This window comes from Prunus mume, linkage group LG8, assembly GCF_029339155.1.
Source record: "Prunus mume cultivar Tortuosa linkage group LG8, ASM2933915v1, whole genome shotgun sequence".
Lineage (NCBI taxonomy): Eukaryota > Viridiplantae > Streptophyta > Magnoliopsida > Rosales > Rosaceae > Prunus > Prunus mume.
The window spans coordinates 19,968,294-19,981,315 of record NC_142705.1 but is presented as its reverse complement, the minus strand read 5'-3'; the positions used below and the strand labels follow the sequence as shown (position 1 = coordinate 19,981,315).

At 34.7% G+C, this 13,022-nt stretch overlaps 1 pseudogene; it reads left to right on the top strand.

Annotated features, from left to right (window-relative positions):
* The first annotated feature begins 9,173 nt into the window (after positions 1-9,173).
* Positions 9,174-10,951, top strand: LOC148914983 (uncharacterized; annotated as a pseudogene).
* The last annotated feature ends 2,071 nt before the right edge of the window (positions 10,952-13,022 follow it).

Here is a 13,022-nt window from a genome sequence, read left to right as displayed (position 1 = left end):
ACTCCAACCTGTGGTACTTTTCGAGTACGCACTACTACAAAAAGTAAAAAAGAAGACCAGAAAAAAAACGACCGTTTAATGGAAAACCGTCATTGTGTTTGAAAAGATGATGGTTTTATAAAACCGCCGTGTATGATTAACTTAAACACCTAAAAAATGGAGATTCCAATGGGTGTTTTTAAAAAACGACGCACCTAATAAAAAGCGTCGTCTTATTGAAAAGGATTTCCTCAGAGTAAACTCTGAACCCACAAACAACGGCAAAAGGTATGAATCCACCGATGTAGAAAGTAAAGACGACGGTGTACAACAACAGTTGCCGTTTTTACTCCGTAATAATCACAACCAAGTTTTCGTATTCGGCATCTGTATAATTTCAAAAAAATCCACGTCGGTATATTACAAAATACCGCCGTATTAAATAAATGTACAACGACTGTAAATATAAATTTATCGACTTATTTTTTGTAGCGTACTACGACGATATCTATAACTCTAACCACGTTGGTTTGTTCAATTAATACCGTATAATAAAATTTACCAAGTCGTGAAGTTAAAATTACCGTCGTATTTATTCACTTTATACATCTAACCTTATATCTAAACCGTCGTCTTAATATATATATATATATATATATTTACTACTTATTTCTTGGATTTTGGAATTCTACGACAGTAGATCAACTTAATGACAAGAATTGAGAGTAACCACATGATGATTTATATAGAAACCGCCGACAGATTCAGATTTTTCTAAGATCCCAAGGGATACGTCGTGAAGTTAAAATCATCGTCGTATTTATTCACTTTATACGTCTAATCTTATATCTAAACTGTCATCTTAATATTAATTTTTTTTACTATTTATTTCTTGGATTTTGGTATCCTATGTTGGTAGATCAACTTAATGACAAGAAATGAGAATAACCACGACGATTTATATAGAAAACCAGATTTTTCTGAGATCCCAAGAGTTACGAAATCTTACGATATGGAACTCTATTCCTCATCATAATCGGACCACCAATGTGAGAGAAAGACAATATTTTAGACGTTGATGATGTGTGTATCTTTGTGTCTTTGAGATACACAAAGGCACATACACATCAACATCCAAAAATTTGCCTCTAAAATTTGACGACAGTAGCCACAGATTTGCATCCAGACAGACAATTTTTTGGAAGTTGATGATGTGTGTGTATTTGTGTCTTTCAGATACACAAACGCACACACACATCAACATCCAAACAATTGCTTCTAAAATTTGACGACGGCAGAAATAGATTTGCATTCAGAGAGACAAATTTTGGAAGTTGATTATGTGTGTGCATTTGCGTCTTTCAGATACACAAACGTGCACAAACATCAACATCCAAACAATTGCCTCCTAAGAGGTGAGACAGAGCTAAGGGCAAGAAGAAGTTGGAACCCTTATTGAAAACTGAAACTAAAAGAACGCGAGAAAAAAACTCAATTTATAAAATAATATTCACATCAACGTCGATTATATTACACTAACTGACGTGTAACAACAGACATCTACGTCGGTTCTTAAAACACGGAAGACGTATAAAACAAACGAGGTTAAAACAAACAACGTCGGTCATTAAACTAAAGTCAACGAGGTTTAGACAAACAACGTTGGTTCCACATTAAAAAAAAAAAAAAAAAAAGACGTGGTAACTTGTAAAATGTAAACCTTTGACGTGTAGCGCCCAACTAACCACGTCGTTTACAGAATACAAAAAGTCAAATGGCTTTATTACTAACCACGTCGGTTGATGTTATTTTATTATCGTGGTAAGTATATACTAGGGCGGTTTTTATGACTACTATCGTTGTATTGATCTTTGGGACACTATATAAACTTTTTGGTCACCTGACCTAAACTTTTACGTTCTCTCTAAAATTTTTAGTTTTCTCTCAGTTTCTCTCTCATTTTCTGAAAAGCTGTGTTTCTGATTCTCAATTTCCCTCTCTTTTATGTTCTTCCTCGTCTTCGTCTCCAAAATTTGATTCCAAAGAAAACTTTCTTTGCAAGCCAAAGGTATTTTCTCACTGAATGAGTCCCACTGATGTTTGAATCAAGAATCAAGTTTTAAAAGGCCAAATCTTTCACTATTCCCACTCACAGGTCATGTGAGAACAACGGGTTTTTCTCAAATTTGACGTTTTTGTTGACACACCACAACGGTAATTAAATTTGTCCTATTTCAATATCACGGCAGTTCATAATAACCGACGTGGTGTGTTAGTAAATACGACGTTTGAAAGAGAAAAACCGTCATCTTATTTGAAATGAACTTGGAGCGAGAAAACTGGGCAGTTTTTTTTATTTATGAACTTATAATACAACGACGGTTTTATTTAATTACCGTTGTTTTAAGTTAATGACCACGTCGTATTAGCACATCCACGTTTCTATAGATTAGCACGACGGTTTTGTTTTTTTGTTGTCGTCTGAACTTTCAAGGGCACAAATGGGTGAATCCAAATCTGTTCCAAGAAATCCCACAAAGAAGATGATATTTATTTCATCCTCCGAGAAAGACCCAAGCTCTGTGACATTTGATGAAGTGACGAAATCGACTCGCGGTATCAACACAGTGAGCTGTGATGTGAAAAGGAAAATCCAGAAGATTAAGCCTATGGTTGAGTACAATAAAAGTGGCAGACCACATGGCAAGGCTGCTATTGTGATGCAGAGTTACATTAGTGTTTTGGCACGCACTAGTGTCCCTCTTGTGGACAAGAAATGGACTCAATTTCCCAAGGACCTGAAGGAATAGATTTGGGAAGCTGTTCAAATGGCTTATGTTGTTGGGGAAGGGGGCAAGAAGATGGTGCTGTCATCTACTGCCAAAAAATGGAAGGATTTTAAGTCTACCTTAACTAGGCAGTTTATCCTTCCATTCGCAAATGAGAAAGAGAAGTTAAAAGAACCCCCTCAGCTTTACAACTTCATAGAGAAATCGCAATGGGATGCCTTTGTAGCTTCAAGATTATGCCCGGATGTTGAGGCTGTGCATTACAGCGATCCAGAGAAGGGAGAAATGCGAGTACAACCATAGGTTGTCTCGAAAAGGGTGTGTTGGTTTGGAGGATCAATTGGAAGAAACCATGCCCGTTGAAGAAATCAATCGATCTCTGCTACGGAAGAAGATAAGAGAAGATAAACAGGGAAACATCCATGATCCAAAGGTTGTAGAGAAGGAAAAATTAATCGTAATTCTCACTGACTCTTTTCTAAACTTGTAAAATAGAGGTTTTATTTTTCATTCAGACGTCAATCTTTTAAGTAACCGTCGTTAGACATGAAACCCCACAACGGTTTTTATTTACCGCCTTTTAAAAAACATATAATGTTAGTATTTTTATGAAACCGATGTCTGTATTGAATTACAACGACGGTTTGTGTTTCTGTGTTAGGTTTTTTAAATTAACTTTTGAACTTTCTTCATATTCACACGCACACACACTCTCTCTCCCTCTCTATTTCTCTGCAATTGGGTTGTACACTATTTATGGATCAATGAATATTTTGGTTAAGTATTTTTATCTCTAATGTCAAATAAACGATGGTTTTTTCACGGACAGAAGTTTTAATATATACAAAACGACGGTTGTTTTGGGTCGACGTATTAAATGATTTTTGCATCCGTTTTTTAAATAAACCATCGTCTTAACCTCTTTACCACGTCGGTTAATATTTTATTTATTTATTTATTTAATCCGTTTTACTATCTGTTCACTCACTAACATTCTCTCTCTCACTTTAGGATGATTTGAAAAAACAAGTCTTCGAGGGCACTCTGACTGTCTTTGAGAGCAACGATGTTTTGACCTTGGCTTTGGGAACCCCTGAGCATGGTGGGAGAGTCAGAGGTGTTGGAGCTGGGGTTTCCCCAACTTAATTCTTCAATTTGCCGAGACAACAAAGAGTAAAATTTGCTGACAAATTGAAGGAAAGTGTTATGGAGGCAGTGAGAGAGGAAACCAAAAATATGGAGGCCAAGGCAAAGGAAGGTGTTATGGAGGCAGTCAGAGCAGAGAGGAAAATTTTGTTGAAACAATTCAGTCAACAAATTCCCAACTTTGATCCCAACTTGCTCGGTAAAACTCCAACTACACCAATTACTCCAATTACTCCAATTCCTCCAATTCCTCAAGAGCAAAGCCCAAAAAATCCAATGTCTAACAAAGCAAGCTGCTCTAATGTGAGAGCCCTTGTTTTGGAGGAAGACAATCCCACGAATGATGTGGATGCTGATGCTGATGCTACCGAAAACCGTCAAGATGAAACGGTAAAATCTCTTCCATTTGATTTTTTCTGATTTTTAAATTTTAAATAGACGTCGGGTTTTATTTAACAACCTGTCGTCTATTTTAACATAGACGACCTTTCTATTGTGTAGCGACGTTATAACATTTACACCACGACTGTTATGTATTTACCGTCATCTATAACCTTTACCCCGTCAATATGTTCTAGAAACCGTCGTTGATATTATATACCACTTCGTTTTTGTTGATTTGTGGAGTCGTTAATTTTACTTCACGTACAAACTAACTTTTATTTCTTTATTTATTTCTTGTTACAGGATCTCTCAAAGCTTGACATGCCAGCTCCTCTGTTAGCCCTATGCCAATATGTCGAGACCAAGCTGAAGCCTACTTACGAGACCATTAGAATTCACATGCCAGAGGAAGTGTTTGGCACTGATCATGATACCTAGCTCTTGAGTGAAGACATTTTGTAGTTCACTTCGATGGTTGAGATTGGATCCACAGTGATTGCACTATACATGAGGTAATTCTAGAAATCCAATTTTGTTTTTTTTTTACATTTCCTTTCTTTAAATTAAAATCTCATTTAATTGAATTTCATTGACTATTTTAAAATGACAAATATGGTAAACCTTGTTGGCCTCATGGACCCTAGACAAGTTAGCTCTCAATCTGGAATGTTATCTCACCATTCAAAACATATCTCAGACTTCCTAAAAAACGCAGATGGGGATCAATTTTACTTGGTGCCTTATAATCCAGAGTTAGTCCCCTTCTATACTTGGTCCCTTGTATTTTTTTTTTTTGGTAGTATATTTAATCTATATGGATCATTTTGTGTAGGGGTCATTGGGTGTTAATAATTGTGAGACCAGCTAAGGAGAGAGTCTATTACATGGATTCATTGCCAAACTGCTCTATTGATGAGGACATGAGAAATATAGTGAATACGTAAGTTTATTTATGAAAATCTAAGATTTTTTATTTCTGCATTTTGATGATACGACAGCTTTTTCAAATACCGATGTTGTAGTGAAAACACAATGACAGTATATTACAACCGATGTTTGAAATCATTTACAACGTCAATATTTTCTTGAAACCGTCGCCTTAATTGAAATACCACGTCGTTTGTGTTTTTCATTTTATGACGTTTTAATTTTTTCTGTTCAACTTTCACTTAAAAACAACTTTGGTTATACATCGTTTTTCTTCGTCACCGACGTTAGAATGATACACAACGACGGTTCTTATTTTCCAACGTTTGAAATAAAATACGATGGCATTTGTTATACAAAACCGTTGTCTTCACTTATTTACCACGACTGTTAATATTTTTTATGCTGATTTTTAGTTTTGTCATTAACACTTTTTGTTTTCTTGAAACAGTTCAATCAAAATGTATAACTCTCACACAGGCAAACAATCATCACGTAAATCACCCATATGGAAAAATCTACAAGGCACTCCTAGACAACCAACAAATGTAGAGTGCGTCTATTACGTGATGCGTTTCATGAGAGATATAATTCATGATCCAGGCTTAGCATGTGAGAAGAAGGTAAAATTTAAGATATAATTTCTTTATTTTAATACCACGACGTTTTCTTTCAAAACCGTCATTTTAATATTTATAACACGTCGGTTTTTGTTCTTTATTTGCAGTTTGACAAGAAAAAGGAACCAGTTGTGTATGCTCAAGAACATATTGACGAAGTCAAGCTGGAATGGGCAGAATTCGTGAACAAACAATTACATAACAATAAGTTATATAATTTATTTTTAAAATGTTTAGGTTTATTTTAATTTTTTGATACTGTATATAAACATATTTTTGTAATTAATTGAACATTCATTAAAAAAATCAAATGAAATATATTTTTGTTTCTATTTTTTTATATATAAGATATTTATGTTGATAAATGAAATAAAATGAAAATAACTCATAAAAATTTAAATTAATTCCCAAAACCCGACGTCTCATATCTATAAACAACCGTCGTCTTATTATAGCGGGAAAGAAATATTCGACGGCATTTCTCGAAAACGTCATGTAAGGTTGATATACACAATGGTTAATATATAAAACTGAAATCTACAAAAAAATTTGTATAAACATACAATGTCTGTTACAAGTTAAAATGTGACATTGTATATATAAACAACGTTGTCATCAACATAATAATCGACAGTGTAAATTCTACCCACGTCGGTTATTCAGAAGAGGTTGACGTTGTAACTTACTAACCACGGTGGTGAGTACATTGCGACATCTAATGTGTTCTAGGATGACATCATGTGTTATTTAACGTCATTGTAAACTGATGCAACATCGGTTATATACATTTGTCATTTAATTTTTGTATGACTTTTATATTGTATTCCTAATATTCATAATAATTTCAAAACAAATTCCATAAAATAGACTGACAACTACCATGCACTCATTAGTAATTAAATACAACTAAAAATATTTTTCAAATTAAATTATTTAAAACTGAAATCTACGAAAAAAAATTGTATAGATATACTACGTCCTTTAGTACAACAGAAAGGACGTGTTAAAGGCATACAACGTCCATTACAGGTTAAAATGTAACGTTGTATATCTAAACAATGTCGTTCATCAACATAATAATTGACGGTGTAAATTCTACCCACGTCGGTTTCAGAAAGGTTGACGTTGTAACTTACTAACCATGTCAGTGAGTACATTACGATGTCTAATGTGTTCTAGGACAGCGTCATGTGTTATTTAACGACGTTGTAAACGGATGCAACGTCGGTTATGTACATTTCTCATTTAATTTTTGTATGACTTTTATATTTTATTCATAATATTCATAATAATTTCAAAACAAATTCCATAAAATAAACTGACAACTACCATGCACTCGTTGAAAGATTTTATTTCCTAAATCTTTAAAATATTTTTATTTGTATTTAATTACTAATATTCATAATATATTTAAAAAAATCCAAAAAATAAACCGACAAATTCTATGCACTCATTGAGACAATATCTCCCCCCTACATGCCTGAAAATTTTAATTTTAGATTTCAAAATTAGAAGTGACAACAAAATTCAAAAAGATTTAGAGACAAAGCACAACAGTCATTATACTTTCCATAACATAACCCTAAGGTTTATGTGATCCATTGGTGGTCATAAAATTCAAAATTATTTAATATGGATTTTAGCCTTCTAATATAGAAGGCATTGTTGTAAGGAGTCTGTAGCTTAGGGTTTAGGGTTTAGGTTTTATTGAAACGACGCCGGTTTTCTCTCGCTTTTTTGGTCAATTATGCGCGTTCGAATCCCAGGAAACGCACACCAAATCTAATTATTTAATACTTTAGGCGTCGGTTTTTGTATGGTCGACATCAAAACACTTTACAACGGCGTCAGTGTAACATAATTGTCGTTGTAAATCTAAAATTAAACGACGACTGGGTTGTATTTACCGTCGTCTTTAATAAACGCAGTCTTTTGAAATTTTTGACCGGGATCTAAAATTTTTAGAATTTCCCTTTAACCCTAAAGTATTTCCTTCTCTCTCTTCAACGTAAATTTGTCTTAAAGTTTTCTCTGTCTTAAAGTTTTCGCTCTCTCTCAAAGCATTGGGTATATTCTCTGAGCTCTCTCAAGCATTTGATATTTTCTCTCAGCTCTCTCTCAATATCCATGTAAGTATATTCTCTCAGCTCTCTCTCAATGTTCTCTTATTAGTTTGTATATATTCTCTCAACTCTCTCTCTCAATATTCTCTTAGTTTGTATATTCTCTCAGCTCTCTCTCAATATTCTCTTAGTTTGTATATTCTCTCAGATCTCTCTAAATATTCTATTAGTTTGTATATTCTCTCAACTTTGGTTTCTTAATATGGGTCTTTTATGTTTTGGGAGCTATGGGTTCTTGATTAGGAGTTATGTATGGGTTCTTTTATGTTTTGATGTTTGCATTCTGTTAAGGGTTCTTTGAAAAGGAATGGGGATAGAAAAATTCAGCTTTGGTTTTTTGTAAACCACGACTTTTTATTTACTACGTCGTCGTCGTTAGGTGACCATAACCCAGACCTGGTTCTTCAAAAAAAATACAAATATCTTGCTAGGTTGTTTAAAGACGACAGTAAATAGACAAGTCGTCATCTTAATCTATGTTACACGACGATTATTTTGTAAAAACCGTCGACTGATTCTTGTGGAATTTTTTTTAATTTTTTTCCACTGTGTTCTCTTCTCTGTCAATATAGTAGTGTTTCATTGTTGGTCTTTTCACTTTATTATATGTATAATTTTATAGTGTGTGAGATGGATAAGTCATGGATGCATGCGGATAGAAGATCGAAGACATATGAGTTAGGTGTGGAAGGATTTTAGAATTTTGCTGTAGAAAATCTTGGAAATACAACTCATATTCATTGTCCATGTGTTAAATGTGGGAATATTCGATTGTTTGGAGTTGGAATTATAAGGGACCACTTATACTTCAATGGAATTGACCAAAGCTATAAGATTGGACATGGCACGAAGAACCTTGGGAATGGACTACTAATGCTAGTAGAAATGTGGAATAAGATGAGCAAAGTAGGTTCAATTTTGTTTCTGAAGAAGTATGGATGAATGATAATGATTTAGGCAATATTGGATTTGATCCTTATGAGTTTGCCAATGTGATTGGGGATGGAGATCTACTCTTGTACCCTGGTAGTAGTAAGTACACGATGTTGTCGGCTTTGGTGAAGTTATATAATTTGAAAGCAAAACATGGGATGAGTGGTGTTTGTTTTACAGAATTATTGATACTTCAAGGAGAGTTGCTTTCATAAGGAAATACACTACCTTCCTCTATGTACGAGGCAAAAAATACATTGTCTGTTTTAGGGATGATTTATGAGAAAATCCACGCATGTCCCATTGACTGCATCTTGTATAGGAAGGATTATGAAGATTCAACTAATTGTCCTACTTGTGGTGTCTCAAGGTGGAAGGAAGGCAAAGATGCAATCTTGAAAGAGGGTGTGCCAGCGAAGGTGGGGTGGTATTTTTCTCCAATTCCAAGGTTTAAAAGGATGTTTCAATCACATAAGACAGCTAAGAGTTTGACTTTGCATGCTGCTAGAAAATCAGTTGACGGTCAAATGTCTCATTCAGTAGATTCCCCACCTTAGAAACTTGTTGGTCATAAATGGTCCGAGTTTGGTAAAGAGTCGAGAAACTTGAGATTAGCTCTCTCATTTGATGGATTCAATCCCCACAGTTCTTTTAAGTAGCAGATACAATTGTTGGCCAGTTATCTTAGTTACATATAATCTCCCACCATGGCTATGCATGGAACGGAAGTTCATAATGTTGACCTTATTGATTTCCGGTCCAAAACAGCCTGGAAATGATATAGACATCTACTTAGAGCCCTTAATTGATGATTTAAAATCTATGTGGAATGGGATTAGAGGAGTGTATGATGCACATATAGGAGAATACTTTACACTCAAAGGTGTATTACTGTGGACAATTAATGATTTTCCTGCCTATGGGAACTTATCTGGTTGTGTCGTTAAAGGATATAAAGCTTGTCCAATATGCGCCGATGATACACCTAGTCATAGGTTGAAAAATGGCCACAAAATTTGTTACATTGGGCATAGAAAATGGTTACCAATCAATCATCCATATCGGAGGCAGCATGTAGCTTTTAATGGGAAACCTGAATATAGCATGCCTCCCGAGCCATTAAACGGAAAAAAAGTGTTGCACATGGTTAAAGATATTAATTACATACGGGGCTCAAAAAATGGAGGAAGTGTTGGCGAGAATGATGGTGACATAGTTTGTTGGAAGAAGAAATCAAAATTTTTTGATCTAGAGTATTGGAAATACCTTCATGTAAGGTATGTCCTAGATGTTATGCATATTGAGAAGAATGTTTGCGATAGTATCATTGGTACATTGCTGGAGATCCTTGGAAAAAATGAAGATGGGATTCCTACTCGGTTATATTTATTGAACATGGGGGTCAAAACTGCTTTGCAACCCGAGTATGGACAAAGACGTACTCGCTTGCCTCTAGGGCCTTAGAATTTGTCAAGGGCAGAAAAGAAAGCGATTTGCGATTCTTTCAATGGTATGAAGGTCCCTGAAGATTGTTCAAATATAAAAAATCTTGTATCCTTAAAAGATTCAAGACTTATTGGACTTAAATCTCATGATTGTCATACCTCGATGCAACAATTGCTCCCTGTGGCAATTTCTTCTGTTTTGGAGAAGCCTTGCAAGGTATGCAATAACTTGATTGTGCTTCTTCTTCAATGCTATATGTGCAAAGACGGTAGATGTTTCCAAGCTAGATAAGTTGAAAGAAGATGTAGTAGTTACTTTGTGTTCGCGTGAGAAGTACTTTCCCCATTCATTCTTTGATATCATGGTTCATCTAGGAGTACATCTTGTCAAAGAATTTCGTTTATATGGCCCAGTATATTTTAGATGGATGTATCCATTTGAAAGGTATATGAAAGTTCTAAAAGGGTATGTTCAAAACCGTATGCGTCTGGAAGGTTGCATTGCTGAGCGGTATATAGCTGAAGAAGCTATAGAGTTTTGCACCGAGCATTTATCTGATGTTAGTATAATTGGAGTGCCTTCAATCCAAAGGTGGGAGTTTTGAAGCCATTATCAAGTTGTACAGTAAACTTAGTTGATCGGGACTCGTTGAACCAAGTACATCTATATGTCTTGTAGAATACGGAGGAAGTCCTACCTTATATCGAGTATGTATAACTTTTATTTTTCATATGGAGTCATTTTAAATATTATTATTCCTTATGGTTATCTTATGTATAAGGGACCATAATGCTTGATTTTTTCATGTCAATGTAGGGAACATATGATCCACATCAAGACCACTTATCCAAAATTTAGAAAAAGAACAAACTGGCTGCAAGATAAGTACAATAGCACTTTCATTCAATGGCTCCACTTTAAGGAATATATATGTTATTGAATGACATGCATATTCAACTTTTAATTTTCTTCCACTCTATATGTTATATTGAATTAAGATATATATGATTAATTTGCTGGTCAAAGTGAACTTAATGGGGAAGAGCATAATGGCGTATCATAAGATTTGAGGTGGCTAGCAGCTAATCCAAGCATGGCAGTGCCATCATATAGGAGCTATCTTATTAATTGTATTAAATTTAACACCAAGGCACAAGATGATGTGCTAATTGTCCAAAATAGTGGAGTTTATTTACTTGCACATACTATGCAAGTTGCTAGTGCCAAGGATTGTCTCCAATATAGGTTTTTAAGGTGTTATTCAAGAAATTTGGGATCTTGACTATCAAAAGTTTAGAATCCCAGTCTTGAGGTGTGATTGGATAGATTACACTTCGTGCCTTGTAGTCGACAAACTTGGATTTACCCTTATAGATCTTAGTAAATTGGACATAGGAATGACCAATTTGTTATGGCTTCTCAAGTCAAACAAGTATTTTATGTTGATGACCCAATGCATCGTGGTTGGTCAGTAGTGTTATCAATGCCTAATAGAGAATATAATGATGTTATTGGTGATGATGTGTTAGGTGATACTAGACTTGAGAGTGAGCCATTTACTAGAGGGATACCAAATGTTAACACATTTGATGACCTAGTGGGTGAGTTTGGGAATGAAAATATTAGAGATGGGTGTGAAGATATATGGATTGATTGATTGTTACAATGTATGGCATTAGTTATTCAGTTAATTGTATGACATTAATTAATAATTCTATACATCATTTTAATTATGATCACATTTTCATTATGCATGCTTGGGGCACGACAAATCAAAAATAAAAAAGCTGGGTTAAAGTTGTAAAGTACGATGGTCCAGTAAAAAAATTGGAAACACAGACGTCTAAAATAAAAACAACGTCAGCTTTTAAAAAGGCAAAAGACTGTAAAACAAAAAAACAAACATCTGAAAAAGAAATCAAGTCGGTTTTCTTAACATAAACCGTCGTCTAAAGCGCGAAATAAAGGCCGCTCAGTTCCATTAACTGTTGTGACAGATGTTCTGCACGTCGGCTAGTCTAAAACAACTGACGTCTCCGAGCATACATACATCAAGGAAGGTTAAACAAGCGACTTTTAAAAGGACAACCACGTCATTATGTAATCAAAACCGACGTGGTAAGCAATTACAACGTCAAACAGGTGGATCTCTAGACATAGTGAAATAATTAACCACGTCCTTTATTTTAATGCCATGGATGTTGAATATATAATCCACATGGGTTGTTTTCCTATCCACGCCTTCAATATTATTTATAACGTCATCCTTTGACAAAAACCGACGTGGGTACAATTTTGTACATCGATATTGAGTAATATTATGTCATTTTAAATCTTTTAAACGTCAGTTATTCAGAAAAAGTGATGTCTAACTCTGTCAACGGGGCCTTCTTTGTACAATTTGAACGACGATTCTCGCAAGAAACAAACGTGGAATAAACTTAACATGTCGGTTTTTATTATATTTCGCGACTTGGATAATTACATAAGCGTCGGTGATGCCAGGTGCAAGACGTGGTTATGTCATGTTACGGCAGTTATTGATAGACAAATGACATGTAATACTCTTTAAACTTCTGTTGGTTTGTGTGCACGTCGTCGTTTATGTTTTAGACATTGGTTTCTTTGTTTGTTTAACATAGTATAAATTAACCACAATGGTTTCTAGCTTATCC